The 14,198-nt window shown below is 42.9% G+C and overlaps 1 pseudogene across 1 annotated transcript; it reads left to right on the top strand.

Annotated features, from left to right (window-relative positions):
• Positions 1 to 2,563: 2,563 nt before the first annotated feature.
• LOC149835761 (cytochrome P450 711A1-like) lies at positions 2,564 to 9,445 on the top strand (annotated as a pseudogene). The gene is made up of 5 exons (XR_016432418.1): positions 2,564 to 2,715; positions 5,957 to 6,109; positions 6,821 to 7,565; positions 7,859 to 7,954; positions 8,416 to 9,445. The product of XR_016432418.1 is annotated as a cytochrome P450 711A1-like (transcript).
• The last annotated feature ends 4,753 nt before the right edge of the window (positions 9,446 to 14,198 follow it).

Genomic DNA, 14,198 nt, shown 5'->3' with positions numbered 1-14,198 from the left:
ACAGTGATGCTTCCGGGATCGGACTGGGTTGTGTCCTCATGCAACATGGCAAGGTTATAGCGTATGCTTCTAGACAATTGAAAGTACATGAGAAGAATTATCCCACGCATGATTTGGAGTTGGCGGCAGTAGTCTTCGCATTAAAGATTTGGCGCCACTACCTTTATGGGGAACAATTTGAGGTTATGTCCGATCACAAGAGCCTCAAATATATTTTCACTCAAAGGGATTTGAATTTGAGGCAGCGGAGGTGGTTGGAGTTCTTGAAGGATTATGACTTCTCCATCGCTTACCATCCGGGCAAGGCGAATGTGGTGGCAGACGCACTTAGCAGAAAGACGACGGTCACAGCTGCTAGCCTGATCGGACGCAGTTGGAATTTGGTCGAGGAGCTGGTCAGATGGCAGCCATTTGCAGGAGATTCTGGACGCATCATTTGTGCGGGGATGCAGGCAAGACCGGAGATCATAGATCGGATCGAGGAGCTCCAGTCAGTCGACCCGGATTTTGAGAAGCTTTGTGAGAGTGCCCAAAAGCCAGAAGCGCAGTTTCGCCGAGAGGAGGACGGAACCATCATGTTCGGAGACAGATGGTGGGTTCCAAAAGCATTACGGGAAGAGCTGATGAGTGAAGCTCACAGATCGAGATTTTCCGTTCACCCTGGGTCTACTAAAATGTTTAAAGATCTTCAGAGGACTTATTGGTGGAATGGGATGAAACGGGACATCGCGGAGTTCGTGTCCCGGTGTCTTACCTGTCAGCAGGTGAAGATTGAGCACCAAAGACCTGGTGGACTTCTGCAGCCACTTGAGATTCCAGAGTGGAAGTGGGACGACATCTCGATGGATTTCATAGTAGGGTTACCTACGACCCGACGACAACGAGATGCCATATGGGTAATAGTAGATCGGTTGACAAAGAGTGCCCATTTTCTTCCAATTAGAATCAGTCAGAGTTTGGAAAGTTTGGCCAACCTTTACGTCTATGAGATAGTTAGACTTCATGGGGTGCCACGTTCGATAGTGTCAGATCGAGATCCGCGTTTCACATCTCGATTTTGGCGCCAGCTTCAGAAAGCTTTAGGCACAACATTGAAGTTTAGCACTGCGTTCCACCTGCAGACGGATGGACAGTCAGAACGTACGATCCAAACGCTTGAGGATATGCTGAGAGCATGTGCTTTAGATTGGGCAGGCGATTGGGACAAACATGTGAAGTTGGCAGAGTTTTCGTACAATAACAGTTTTCATGCCAGTATTGGCATGGCCCCGTATGAAGCTTTGTACGGCCGACCATGTAGATCACCAGTATGCTGGGATGAGGTTGGAGTGAGAGCAACGGAGTCTCCCGAAATCATCCAGCACTATGCGGACCAGGTGCGTTTAATTCGGCAGTGATTGATTGCAGCACAGAGCAGGCAGAAAAGCTATGCTGATCAGCGACGCAGGGAGCTCAAGTTTGAGGTAGGCGATCATGTGTTTGTTCGAATTTCGCCTACGAAGAGTGTCTTCAGGTTTGGAAAGAAGGGGAAGCTGAGTCCTCGATATGTTGGACCTTTCGAGATTCTCGGGCGCGTTGGGGAGACCACATACCGAATAGCACTCCCTCCCCAGTTTTCGCAGATCCATGACGTATTTCATGTCTCGATGTTGAGAAGATATATACCTGACCCCTCACATGTGATTCACTATGAGGTGATCGAGGTGCAACCTGACTTGACTGCGGAGGAAAAGCCAGTAGAGATTGTGGACCATCAAGAAAAGACGCTGCGAAATAGGACGATTTCGTTCGTAAAAGTGCGTTGGCAGCATCACGGGCTGGATGAGTGCACTTGGGAACCTGAGGCGGCTATGCGTTAGCAGTACCCTCACTTATTTGGTACGTTCTAATTTCGAGGACGAAATTCTTTTTAGGGGGAAAGGATGTAAAAACCGAAAAATGTTGCTACTAAATTTTTTTGTTTATCTTACAAAATATTTCAAAAAAATAAAATAGGCAATTTGGGCCTAGATCCACATTTCGGATCTAGGACCCATAAAGGGGCAAGCAGTTATAAATAGTGTCAACCAAAAAGGAAATAAAAATAATAAAATAAAATTTTTTTTATAAGGTTAATCTGGGGATCCCCATTTGGATCCAACTCTGGATCCATATCATTGGGGTTGGCTTACGGGTCTCGGGTTCGGACCCGAGCCGAGCCTTGTGTAACAGGGCTTATAAGTGTAAGGGGCAACCTGATAAGGGTTGCCCGATAAAATCTGGAAAAAAAAAAAGTAGAAGAAGGGGCAACCCGATAAGGGTTGCCCGATAAGTCTGGAGCAAAAGAGGGACTCAGAGGTTAGGGTTCTGAGAGAGAACCCTAACGGTATCGCATGGGGGAGGAGGCCTTGAGGCGCAGCCGCCGGCGGGAGGTTCGGCCCCGACCTTGTCGGGCTATCCCTTTCAAAAGCAGGGGAGGCTCTCGGGTGGGTTTCCCCCTCTCGCTTTTTGTTTCCCCAAAGATCTCTCTCTCTCTCTCTCTCTCTCTCTCTCTCTCTCTCTCTCTCTCTCTCTCTCGCTGTGTATGCGCACGCCGGAGGAAGGAGCCCATCACCGGCCAACCACAGGCGTCAAGGGCCCCTCGAGCATCTCCCTTCACGGCGGTTGGAAGGAGCGTCACCAGTCGACACCCCTCTGCGACAGCCATCTCCGGCCACCGGAAAATCACCGTAAGAGGTACGGGTCCCCTCTCATGGAAATGGATGAGAAATCGAAACCCTGGTTCGATTTTGTGTTTTTCCTTAGGATGGAAACCCTGAAAAGTAAAAATAAAGGGGATTTGGGGTCATCACTTTAGTTGATGGTGGTAGGCGACAGGCCCAGCCGACGCAGTCGGCTGGGCGTGGTGTTAGTTTTGGCAGGGACCCAACCGACCCGGTTGGTTGGGTACAGGTGCTGGTTGTGGCAAGGCCAGGGCAGGCCCAACCGACTCAGTCAATCGGCTGGGTGTTGGCCTGGGATCTCAGGTAAAGCAAAAAAAAAAAAACAAGGGGTTTTAGGTTCAGTATTCTGATGTTCTTGCTTGGCATTGATAAGTGCATTGACATCTTTGACTCGAATGTGACGTTAGTCATTTCTTTTTTTGTATGTTTCATAAATTTGATCAGCCTGTGCATGTTTTTCAATAGTGATAATTTTTGTTTGTCTGTAAAGGAAAAATCTGGAATTGTGGGCTTACGTTAAGAAACTTTCTTAAGGGGCTATGGGCTGGGTATCGGTAGTGGGATTCCTTTTATGTTAGGACCCATGGATAAAACCCTGTGTAGCTTCTTGCATATTCTGGAATAGTCTAAATGGAAGTAGGGGGAGAACTCTACATATGATTAGGGACACATCCGTGTCGGGTTCACGCTGAGTTGTTCCACCAAGTAATGGGTGTTTATGAACCTATGTTGGATTGCCTTTTCACAATGCAGCTTGTGCTTTGTTTAAGACTTCAACTGTGTATATTGGCCTGCTTATTTTTACCTTGTTGTCGTGGGCTGAGATCACACTAGGCTGATAGTACAGTTCATGTTCTTTCAGGATGGAGTTTCGCTTGAGATGGGCTTGAAATCATGTTATCCATCCACACTCTTGCTTTCTTTATTTTTCTTACATATGATTGAATATTATCGAAATAATGTCTTCATGGTACAGTTAAATTAGAGAGAAATCTGTAGTCTATTCCATGTGATGAATGACTTGATTTTGCTGGCTTGTGGTACCGATGTTACAGGAAAATATATACATAAATAGTTGTTAAACATGTAAGATGTTGTTTACTCGCAGCACACACATGCCCAAACTGGGTCTGTGTGTATTCTGTTGGGCCCGGCCGATAGGGTCGGCTGGGTTTCGCAGGATTAAAAAGAAATAATATATATACAGAATTTCATAAAGGGGATTTTCTTTATGTTGTTTAGGTCTTGACAGCATACACAAGCCCAGACCGGGCCTGTGCATATGCTGTCAGACCCAGCCGACAAGGTCGGCTGGGCTGGATTTGTTTATTAAAAATAATAATAATAATAATAATAAATAAAATAATATATGATTCCTGCTTTTCTTCTTCAGTGATATATTGTTCGGTTTGGCAGGAGGAGTATGAGTTTTTAATAGATGTACATTTTGATGGGAATGAGTAGTGTTATGAGTATGCGTGTAAAATGTATAGTCATGTTTCTACTAGACTATTGATGTCTCATTTAACATAAGTATGCGAAATTGCGGGGTTTATTCGCGTGCACATACTCACAGGAGATATGTATTGGTGGATACCCATATGTGATGGAGGTAGTACACGTAGTGAGAATGTAAAAATGATATGTTTAATAGCATCACTCAAACCACACAAGTTGGTAGGGCACACTACTACACTGTTCCCGTTGTCCTCACGGGCTGGAGTCCCGTAAGGGTTCCCGCAAGGGAGGATGCGGGTTTTCACTTTACTTTTGCATATGGGGTTGTAAACTTAAAGAATCGACTTTAATAAAAATATAATGAAACAAGAACAGTGTAATATACATTGTGAGATATCTCATCTGGAGTATGAGAATCTTAGTTATCCGGTCTTGGGGAGACTGTGAGGCTACAAAAACTCCGTGTGCGTTGTTGCCCCTGAACCCGATATTGAGGTTCTTCTCCTGGCCACGGTTTTAGGGAGAATCCACCACTTTACCCGGGAGTGGTGTGTTAGTCACAGCTGTGAGGTTATGGTACCAAGGAAGTGGCACTTGTGGGCGTGGGGTGTCCCTTGTGTCCCCGACATTAGATGTGGAGGTCTAGTGTTCCGAAGGTGATTCGGTCGAGAGCTAAGTGGGAACCCAGTAATAAAATTTGAATTGTGTGCTAAGCTACCCTGGGAACCTAACTTGACCTCGGGGATTTTACCCGTTTGGTGTATCCGCGGGCAATGGAATTAAAATGAGGAACTTAAAATTGTATGCATTTAATAGGGCATGCATATGGAAACATGAGCTTAAATAAAAGAAAATAAGGTGTTCATACATTACACATATATCATGCATAATTTTGCTATGCATTAGATCAGGCATGGTCTGTTTCTTTTCCCTGATATATGTTGTTGATGGGTGATGGTTACTCTTTAATTTATGTAGAATACCCTGCTTACTCGAAGTGAATACCTGTTATTGATGAAAGTTTATGCATACTTAAATGATGTTGCATGGATGCTTAAGTTGGATTGAGTAGATGTAATAATTGCTTTTCCTCAAGGAGAATTGCATAAAATTGTACTTGTGTTCTTTATGCTCATTTATTTTCATTAGAGGGATCTGTACGCAGAATCCTTTGGATTTCTGACCCCTCCTTTTTATGGTTTTTCACAGGTGCAGAAACTCATTGAAGCGACTGGTGTCTGGGCAAGTCACGGGTGTTACGCACTTGCTGGATACATCTTAGAGGGACATCATGGCTTTACTTTTGTTTTCCTTTTTGGTTCTATTAATTGAAGTTGCACTTTCAGTAATTCATTATGCAAGTGTCTCTAGACATGTTTATCAGTTTTTCAATAAATGAATAATGATTTTGATGTTGGTTTGGAAGATAAGTGTAAGCTCTATCGTGGTGTGTGGTTATCCAGCGGTGAGTGGAACTGAAAGGCCCCAGGTCTCTGGGAATATAAAAAAAGAAAAAAAAAATCGCATTTTCGAGTGGATGAGTTGGGGTCGTTACAAACTTGGTCATGATTCACCTAATGCCTTACAAGCTCCGATGAACTTAACATCTTTTTATCTATGGGAAAATATTTGCTACTAACGAAGGTAAGAAACTAATGAGCTAGAAATCATAGGTGCAAGTTGTATCGACTCAATCTAATTAACCACATAGATTGTACCGTTATAATGACGGTTCTAGCAGCCCAAAGTTTTCAAAGTGCCAGAAATATCTTGATATCTTGGTATACTTTATGCAGATTTCATTTGGGAAGGCAGCCACTGATAATTGTGGCGAGTGCAGAATTGTGCAGAGAAGTTGGCATAAAGAAGTTCAAATCCATGCCGAACCGAAGCATTCCTTCTTGCCTTTCGACGTCTCATCTGCATATGAAGAGTCTCTTCTGTACCAGGTATGCGCGTAACACATTTACCTTAACATGCACTATATATATCCTATACCTTAATTTGTAGATGAAGTGGATTTAATAATTTTATTTTTTTTGAAGATGGAGGCTTTTGATTGCGTAACTTTCATCAATTTTACATTATTTACCTTCATTAATTTTGCATTCTATACCTTAATATTTGTAAACTAATACAATTAAATTATATGCATATATGGTCACCTCGTAGTTAGGTAAAATCGCCAACTTAAAATGCTTAAAAGATCATGCCGCTTGTGGCTCAGCTCATGTTTGGCTCCTAAAGAGCTTGTTCAAACTTGTGGAATGGGATCAGCAAGCCAAACACAAACAACGAATGCTCGGCTCAGCTCAACTCGTTGAGGCTCGTCAACTAGCAATTAATATATTTTTGTATCAAAGAGTGTAGATGGTTGAAATGTTTGGCTTACAAGCAATATGTTTTATAGTTCAAATGGTTTTGCTCACAGCTTTGAAATAATGTATTTACTTTGTAATCAGCCAGTTTTAGCCGGCTCAGGTTTAGAGTCCAATTGGTATTATTTTCAATTTTAAAAAAGTGCATGTTCTTCGTTAATGAGCCAACTCAAACTCAGCTTTACTAAACTCAGGCCTGCCATGAGCTCAAGTTCGGGTTGGCTCACCACAAGAATGAGTGGAGCTTGAACACCCTGTTCTTAATTTTATGGTTGATTTCAGGAATACAAGATGGTCTACAATGAGAAGCACGATAACTGCCATCTACCAACCTTCCCATCTAGCAAGCTTAGTACCTGCAATGAACCATATCATACAAAATGCAGCACTCAGCTTCACCAACAAAGAAGACAATGACATAGATTTCTCTGACTTCTCCCTCAAACTAGCAAACGATGTCATTGGAAAGGCTGCATTTGGAGTCGATTTTGGGCTCACAAGCAACAGTGCCAATGTTGACCAAGAAATATCAGAGTTCATCAACAACCACATCTACGCTACCACATCACTCAAGATGAACTTCAATGCAACTTCTTCAGCCCTCCTAGGACTTTTCCTTCCAATTCTGCAATATCCGGTTAAGCGAATCCTCGAGTGGATACCAGGAACAGCCGACTGGTGATATAGATTGACCTATAGTATCCTTAGCCAGCGTTTGGATGACATCGTAAAGAAGAGATCAATGAGCCAGAATTTGGGACACAAGGACTTCTTGTCAGTGCTACTGAGTGATAGGAAGTTTGAGAATGACTCAAAGGTGTTTACACAAGACTACATCAGTGCTCTTGCTTATGAGCACCTCCTAGCTGGGACAGCTACAACTGCTTTCACTTTGTCCACTGCAGTTTATTTAGTGGGGGCCCACCGTGAAGTAGAGAAGAAGCTGTTGGCTGAGATCGACGCTTTTGGCACCCATGATCAGGAGCCAACTGCTGAGGATCTTCACAAGTTTCCTTACCTTGATCAGGTGAGAAGTCCATATTTATAGCCTTTTTCATTTTTTTGTCTCCAGCATAACTGCCATGTATAACTAGGGAAGAAAGCAAGTTATCACTGTAAGATAATTCACTTTGTTACACTTCAAATTATATCCATTCACATTTAAGTTGATTAGTCACTTGGAAGATAATTGACTTTACTTCCTCCCCGTTTTTTTTTTCTTTCCCTGGAATTTTTACGTGTATGCGGAAAATGCACACCACCATATTCACCCTTGATGCGTAAAGACAACCATGTGAGCTAATCGTCCTTGTGTTGCAGGTTGTAAAAGAGTCCATGCGGTTTTACATTGTCTCCCCACTTGTTGCCAGAGAGACATTGGAAGAGGTGGAGATTGGGGGATATAGACTACCCAAGGTATGAACTATGAACTTGTAATATTTCAAACTCAAATATGGATAATATTTGTGCAAACAGTATCAGCCAAAATATGACAATAGTTGATCATTGTAACACAAAGTTTGAGCATTCACCATGCACCCCAAATTGGGGCACATTTTTCCCTTCGTGTTTGATTTCTTCACGATGCTAAGACAATCCTACTTAATAGGTCCTTTGTCATTCCTTCAATAAAACTACAGTAAAAAACTGAACCATGATTTAAAGGTGTAACACCAATTCATCATTTTGAGAACATTAGTTCCTGAAAAATGGAAACATGTGAAGTATAATATTTTGTGATTAAAACAAGATAATCCTGAAAAATGGAAACATGTGAAGCATAATATTTGTGATTTTTCTAACCATTGCTTAAAGCAAGAGAAAAGAACCAGCTCCTCTTACTGTGAAGTTGCTAAAGATTACTCCCACAATTGCAGGGAACATGGGTTTGGATGGCAATACATGTGCCAACTCAAGATCCACAAAACTTCCCAGAACCACAAAAGTTCAAGCCAGAGCGATTTGATCCCTAGTGCGAGGAGGAGAGGAAACGGCATCCCTATGCATTCATTCCTTTGGGGCTCGGGCCACGGATGTGCGTCGGTTCCAAATTCACCATACAGGAAATCAAGCTTGCATTGATACACCTCTACCAAAGGTTTGTTTTCAGACACTCTCCCAACATGCAAAGCCCTCCAGAATTTGACTTTGGCCTCGTTATGAACTACAAGTATGGGGTTAAGCTCCGAGTCATAAAACGCTTCCCTACTTCCTAGAGTTTGAGAAACTAGACGCAGTGCTACCAGTTCCTCCATAAAATCTCAGACGGTAGTCTCTTTCAATATGTAAATAAACAAATCAGATTAGTACTTGTACGACTTGTGGTTCCATGAATAACAAGAATAAGTACCTCTCTCTCTCTCTCTCTTTGGAATTTCGTTGTCCAACAATCAACGAGAAACCAAATTCCAGAATAATGTAGTAGTACTCAATGAATTCAGTATCAGCAACTTATGTTTGACCGAAGAATTTTATTATTCAAAATTTCATCGCAAAAATTTTCTTGGAAGAAATGGCCAGCTTGTTGCGCTTTCTATTTGAGGAGATATCAGAGAATTTAAAACATACGAGCAGAAAAGGATTTGAAAAAGAGAAAAGGTAAACGATTGAGGTGGGGCTGGTTTAGTGGGCTTGGTTCATAACCTTTCAGCCTTGACTATAAGCACAGTAGCAACCCTATGAAACAGTGATAATGGCACAAAAGGACATAGTATGAGGTGACGATGGAATATGGAGAAATTTATAATCTGGAATAATATAGATATGAGAAAATATGACTAAAAAAGAGAACATTATGTTTCTCTCTCAAAAATAAAAAACGAGAGCATTATGCAAACCAGACGAGGCTTGACAGTGGCCATGATGGGTTTCTATCTGTCACAGGGACTCGGCAAAAGGGCTCTCACACCCGTGTCGACTCGATGCGATGTGGGTGCAGCAAACACGAGAGAAAAAAAATGCAAAATGCCCCCCCCCCCCCCCATCAAAACCCTCGACTCTCTCTCCCCAAACCCTTGTCTTCCCCCTTCGCTCTTTTACTCTCTTTCGTCTTTCCTCTCTCTCATCTTATACTCTCTCGATTTCCCTCTCTTGGTTCTTCTCTTCCTCCTTTCGTTGGTTTGAAAAATGAGAGAAAAAACCAGAGAGACGAAAGAGAGAAAAGAAGGAGAAGAAGAAACAGAGGAAGTAGTTGAGAGAGAGAGGATGAAGAGGGGGATTTGTACTTAGCTTCCTCTATTCCTCTTCTTCTGTCAGTGTTAGAGGGAGAAAGAAGGCAGCATCACCACGATGGCCAGCAACGCCTCCACCGCCACAACGTACAAGAGCACCACCCACTGCAAAGCCATCCTCTCTCTCTCATAACACCTGGCGCGCAAACCAGGTGTTATGTTGGGTCCATTCAGACCAGAGCTAAATTCGGATCCAGATTTGTTTCTCTCTTTCTTCAAATCAGTTTCAACCATAGTCACTTGTATTGTTAAAGGTAATTTATCCCCAAGGGTATTTTTCAAAGAGATTTCAAAAGTTACTAAATCTCAAAAATATCTCGACAACATATAAATAATTAAGTAAAAATCTAAAAAATAAGTAAAAATACTAAAAATAGAAAAATAAAATAAAACTAAAATAAAGACCTTAAAATAAACAAGATAAATTGATAAATGAGCAACTAAGTTAGCTTTTTAAAACCCAACACATTGAATCAGTCTGGGTATATACAGAGCCAGGTATGTTCGAGATTTTATACAACACCTTGAATCAAGCTAAATGATCCAAGTTATCCGTTCCCCAAGCTACACGCACAAAGACGTGTTAGTACTCAAGCATGCATGCATGCACACGCACACGTACACAAATATATATATATATATATATATATATATATATATATAGAGAGAGAGAGAGAGAGAGAGAGAGAGAGCAGGAAAAGTACTCAAGAATTTTATTATTCAAAATTCCATCACAAAAAATTCCTTGGAAGAAATCGCCAGCTTGTTGTGCTTTCTATTTGAGAGAGAATTTAAAACATACGAGCAGAAAAGGATTTGAAAAAGAGAAAAGGTAAATGATTGAGGTGGGGCTGGTTTAGTGGGCTTATTGGTTCATACCCTTTCAGCGTTTAAGCACACTAGCAACACTATGAAACAGTGATAATGGCACAAAAGGACATAGTATGAGGTGACGATGGAATACGGAGAAATTTATAATCTGGACTAATATAGATATGAGAAAATATGACTAAAAAAGAGAACATTATGTTTCTCTCAAAAAAATAAAAAACCAGATCATTATGCAAACCAGACGAGGCTTGACAGTGGCCCATGATGGGTAGGGGTGGCAATTTCTGACACGACCCGCCAACCTGCCTCTTAGGCGGGTTCGGGTTGGGCTTAAGCCAACCCGTTTAATAAATGGGTCGACCCATGTAACCCGTTTATTAAACAGGTCGGGTTCGGGTTGAAGGTATGCCAACCCTCCAACCCGTTTAATAAACGGGTTAGGCGGGTGGGTCGACCCGCCACCCCGACTCGCCAACCCGCCAACCCGGCTCCCGACCCGCCAACCTGCCTACCTGCCAACCCGATCCATCAACCCGCCAACCTGACCCGCGAACCTGAAAACCTGTTTACCCGACCCAACCCATTTATTAAATGGGTTGGCGGGTCGTGTCGGGTTAGCCATTTATTAAACGGGTCGGGTTCGTGTTTGCCACAGCCGACCCGTTTAATAAACGGGTCGGGTTCGGGTTGAGGTATGCTGACCCACCAACCCACCCGCCAACCCGATTGCCACCCCTAATGATGGGTTTCTATCTATGTCACAGGGACTCGGCAAAAGGGCTCTCGCACCCGCATTGACGTGATGCGATGCGGGTGCGACAAACACGAGAGAAAAAAAATGCAAAATGCTCCCCATCGAAGCCCTCGACTCTCTCTCCCTGATCTCGCTCTCCAAACCCTTGTCTACCCCCTTCGCCCTCGCAATCTCTTTCGTCTTCCCTCACTCTCATCTTATCCCCTCTCGACTTTCCTCTATTGGTTCTCCTCTTCCACTACAAGAAAAACATTATTTAGCGACAAAAAATAATTCATCGCAACGTTACGACAGAATAGCAAGAGAAAACTATTTGTCCCTAAAATTGGAGTTAGTTGCAAAATTTACGATAGAAAAAATTTGTCGCGAATGCTGTCGCTAATTTACGACAGATTAGCGACGAACAAATTTTGTCTCACACTCTGTCGCAACTTTGCGACGGATGAGCGACACCATTTTTTTGTCGCTACTCTATCGCAAATTTGCAACGGCGTTTGCGACGAAATTTTTTCATTGCTAAATTTATTGCAAAACCCTAATGCGAGCTCCTTTCTTTTCTCTTTCTATTTCATTTTGTCGCTCTCCAAACCCTTGTCTACCCCCTTCGCCCTCGCAATCTCTTTCGTCTTCCCTCACTCTCATCTTATCCCCTCTCGACTTTCCTCTCTTGGTTCTCCTCTTCCACTACAAGAAAAACATTATTTAGCGACAGAAATAATTCGTCGCAACGTTACGACAGATTAGCAAGAGAAAACTATCTGTCCCTAAAATCGGAGTTAGTTGCAAAATTTATGATAGAAAAAATTTGTCGCCAATGTTGTCGCTAATTTACGACAGATTTGCGACGAACAAATTTTGTCTCACACTCCGTCGCAACTTTGTGACGGATGAGCGACACCATTTTTTTGTCGCTACTCTATCGCAAATTTGCAACGGCGTTTGCGACGAAATTTTTTCATTGCTAAATTTCTTGCAAAACCCTAATGCGAGCTCCTTTCTTTTCTCTTTCTATTTCATTTTGCCGCCCATCGCCCGTCGTCCGTCGTCCGCCGCCCGTCGACTGTCGGTCGCCGCCCGTCGCCCGCCGCACTCTCCTTCACCTCCTTCTTCTCTCGCCCCCATCGCTCGTCGCACTCTCCTTCACCTCCTCCTTCTCTTGCTGCTTGTCGCCCGCCACACTCTCCTTCACCTCCTCCTTCTCTCGCCACCCGTCACCCACCGCACTCGCCTTCACCTCCTCCTTCTCTCGCCGCCTGTCGCCTGCCACACTCTCCTTCCCTCACTCCATCTCTCATCACTGTGTGCTGCCCCTGATGACCCTCGAGCACCGACACTGTTGTGTGCCACCGCCGAAATCCCCTGAGCATCGACGCCATTGTGTGTTGACGATCCCCAAACAACCCGATTCGTTGATGGTGCCTCGTGGTACGACAGGGTCCGGACACGACTGGGCTCTCACCCTCTCTGGCGCCCCCTTCCAGGGGACTTGGGTCCATTCCATCGGTGAAGACGCTTCTACATACTACAATTCGGTAGGTGAAGCCTACCGATTCTCAAGCTGAGCTATTCTCGGTTCGCTCGCCGTTACTAGGGGAATCCTTGTAAGTTTCTTTTCCTCTGCATATTGATTTGCTTAAACTCAACGGGTGGCCTCACCTGACCTGGGGTCGCTAAGCTGAGACGAGTAATCGTCTTTAGAGTTCCAGCAAACTTTTGATGCTTCTTGCGAGCTGCGGCAATCCACCGCACACAGAGTGCACGGCTATGGTAATCCCTTGCTTGCCTCACCGCATTGTGCCATGAGCCTACATTTCAATCGATGGCACACCGATAAAAAAGGCACCGCAGGCCAATCCTCTGTTTGTACATTTGTGCTTTGCAGGTATGTAACTGAGCTAATTGCGCGATGCTTAGTGCTAAACATCGCATGCGGCTAAAAATGCCATGTAAAAAGAAATAAAAAAATGCAAAGGTAAAAGCATACAAATCGGGTAAATATCCGTGGTAAGTAAGTGATGCAGGCACATCATAGGTTATTTAATTTCTTGAATGCAACACTTTTTTGTTCACACACTCACTTAGTTGTGGATATCTAGGACTGCTTTGATAGAGTTCGGAGATCATGCTGAGCATGATTTGAATGTATGAAAATAGAAATGCTCTTATTTTTTGAGTTCGGATTCCATACCAGTCATGGTAGTAGTTGATTATTGGAGTGTGTTTACTGCATGTACATATTTAACATTATTTTGATATGAATGATTTGAATGTATTGTAATGTTTGATGTGACTATATGCATGCTTGCATGAAGTTATTTTCGATTTGATTATGTATCTATGAAGATATAGAGTTGTGTAACTGATCCAAATAAAATTTTTATTTGTTAGAATATGGTTTGTGAAGGTCACAGTGGCCTTCATCTTCACGGGTTGCTTCGATAGGTATATCATTTAACTAATTGTATACTTAATTAGTTTAAATATGCATTGTGTGAATTTTTAACTCATTTTTCTATAAATGATGTTTCGCTTGCACATGACCCACCAACACCAGCTATTCATACATGCCAGGAGACAACGCCAGATGCAGGGTTTTCTCAGTCTGACACACGACTCATTCAAATAGTATATATCGATAGTTGACCGTAAGTATTTCATTTTCACTTATCCAATATTTATCTTATAAATAGTGTATATCGATAGTTAATGTATACCAATTCATGTGCAGCGCGAGGTTTGAGCCATAAGAAGTAATACCAGAAATTAAGCAGTCACTAGTTCAACATCTTTCAGAACCGATCACTCAATAGAAAGAGTAACCGAATGAGGTGTTGGACAGATTGTG

This window comes from Nuphar pumila, chromosome 6 (genome assembly GCF_984573655.1).
Source record: "Nuphar pumila chromosome 6, dmNupPumi1.hap1.1, whole genome shotgun sequence".
Classification (NCBI taxonomy): domain Eukaryota; kingdom Viridiplantae; phylum Streptophyta; class Magnoliopsida; order Nymphaeales; family Nymphaeaceae; genus Nuphar; species Nuphar pumila.
The sequence above is the reverse complement of the archived record's forward strand: the minus strand, read 5'-3'. Positions and strand labels throughout refer to the sequence as shown.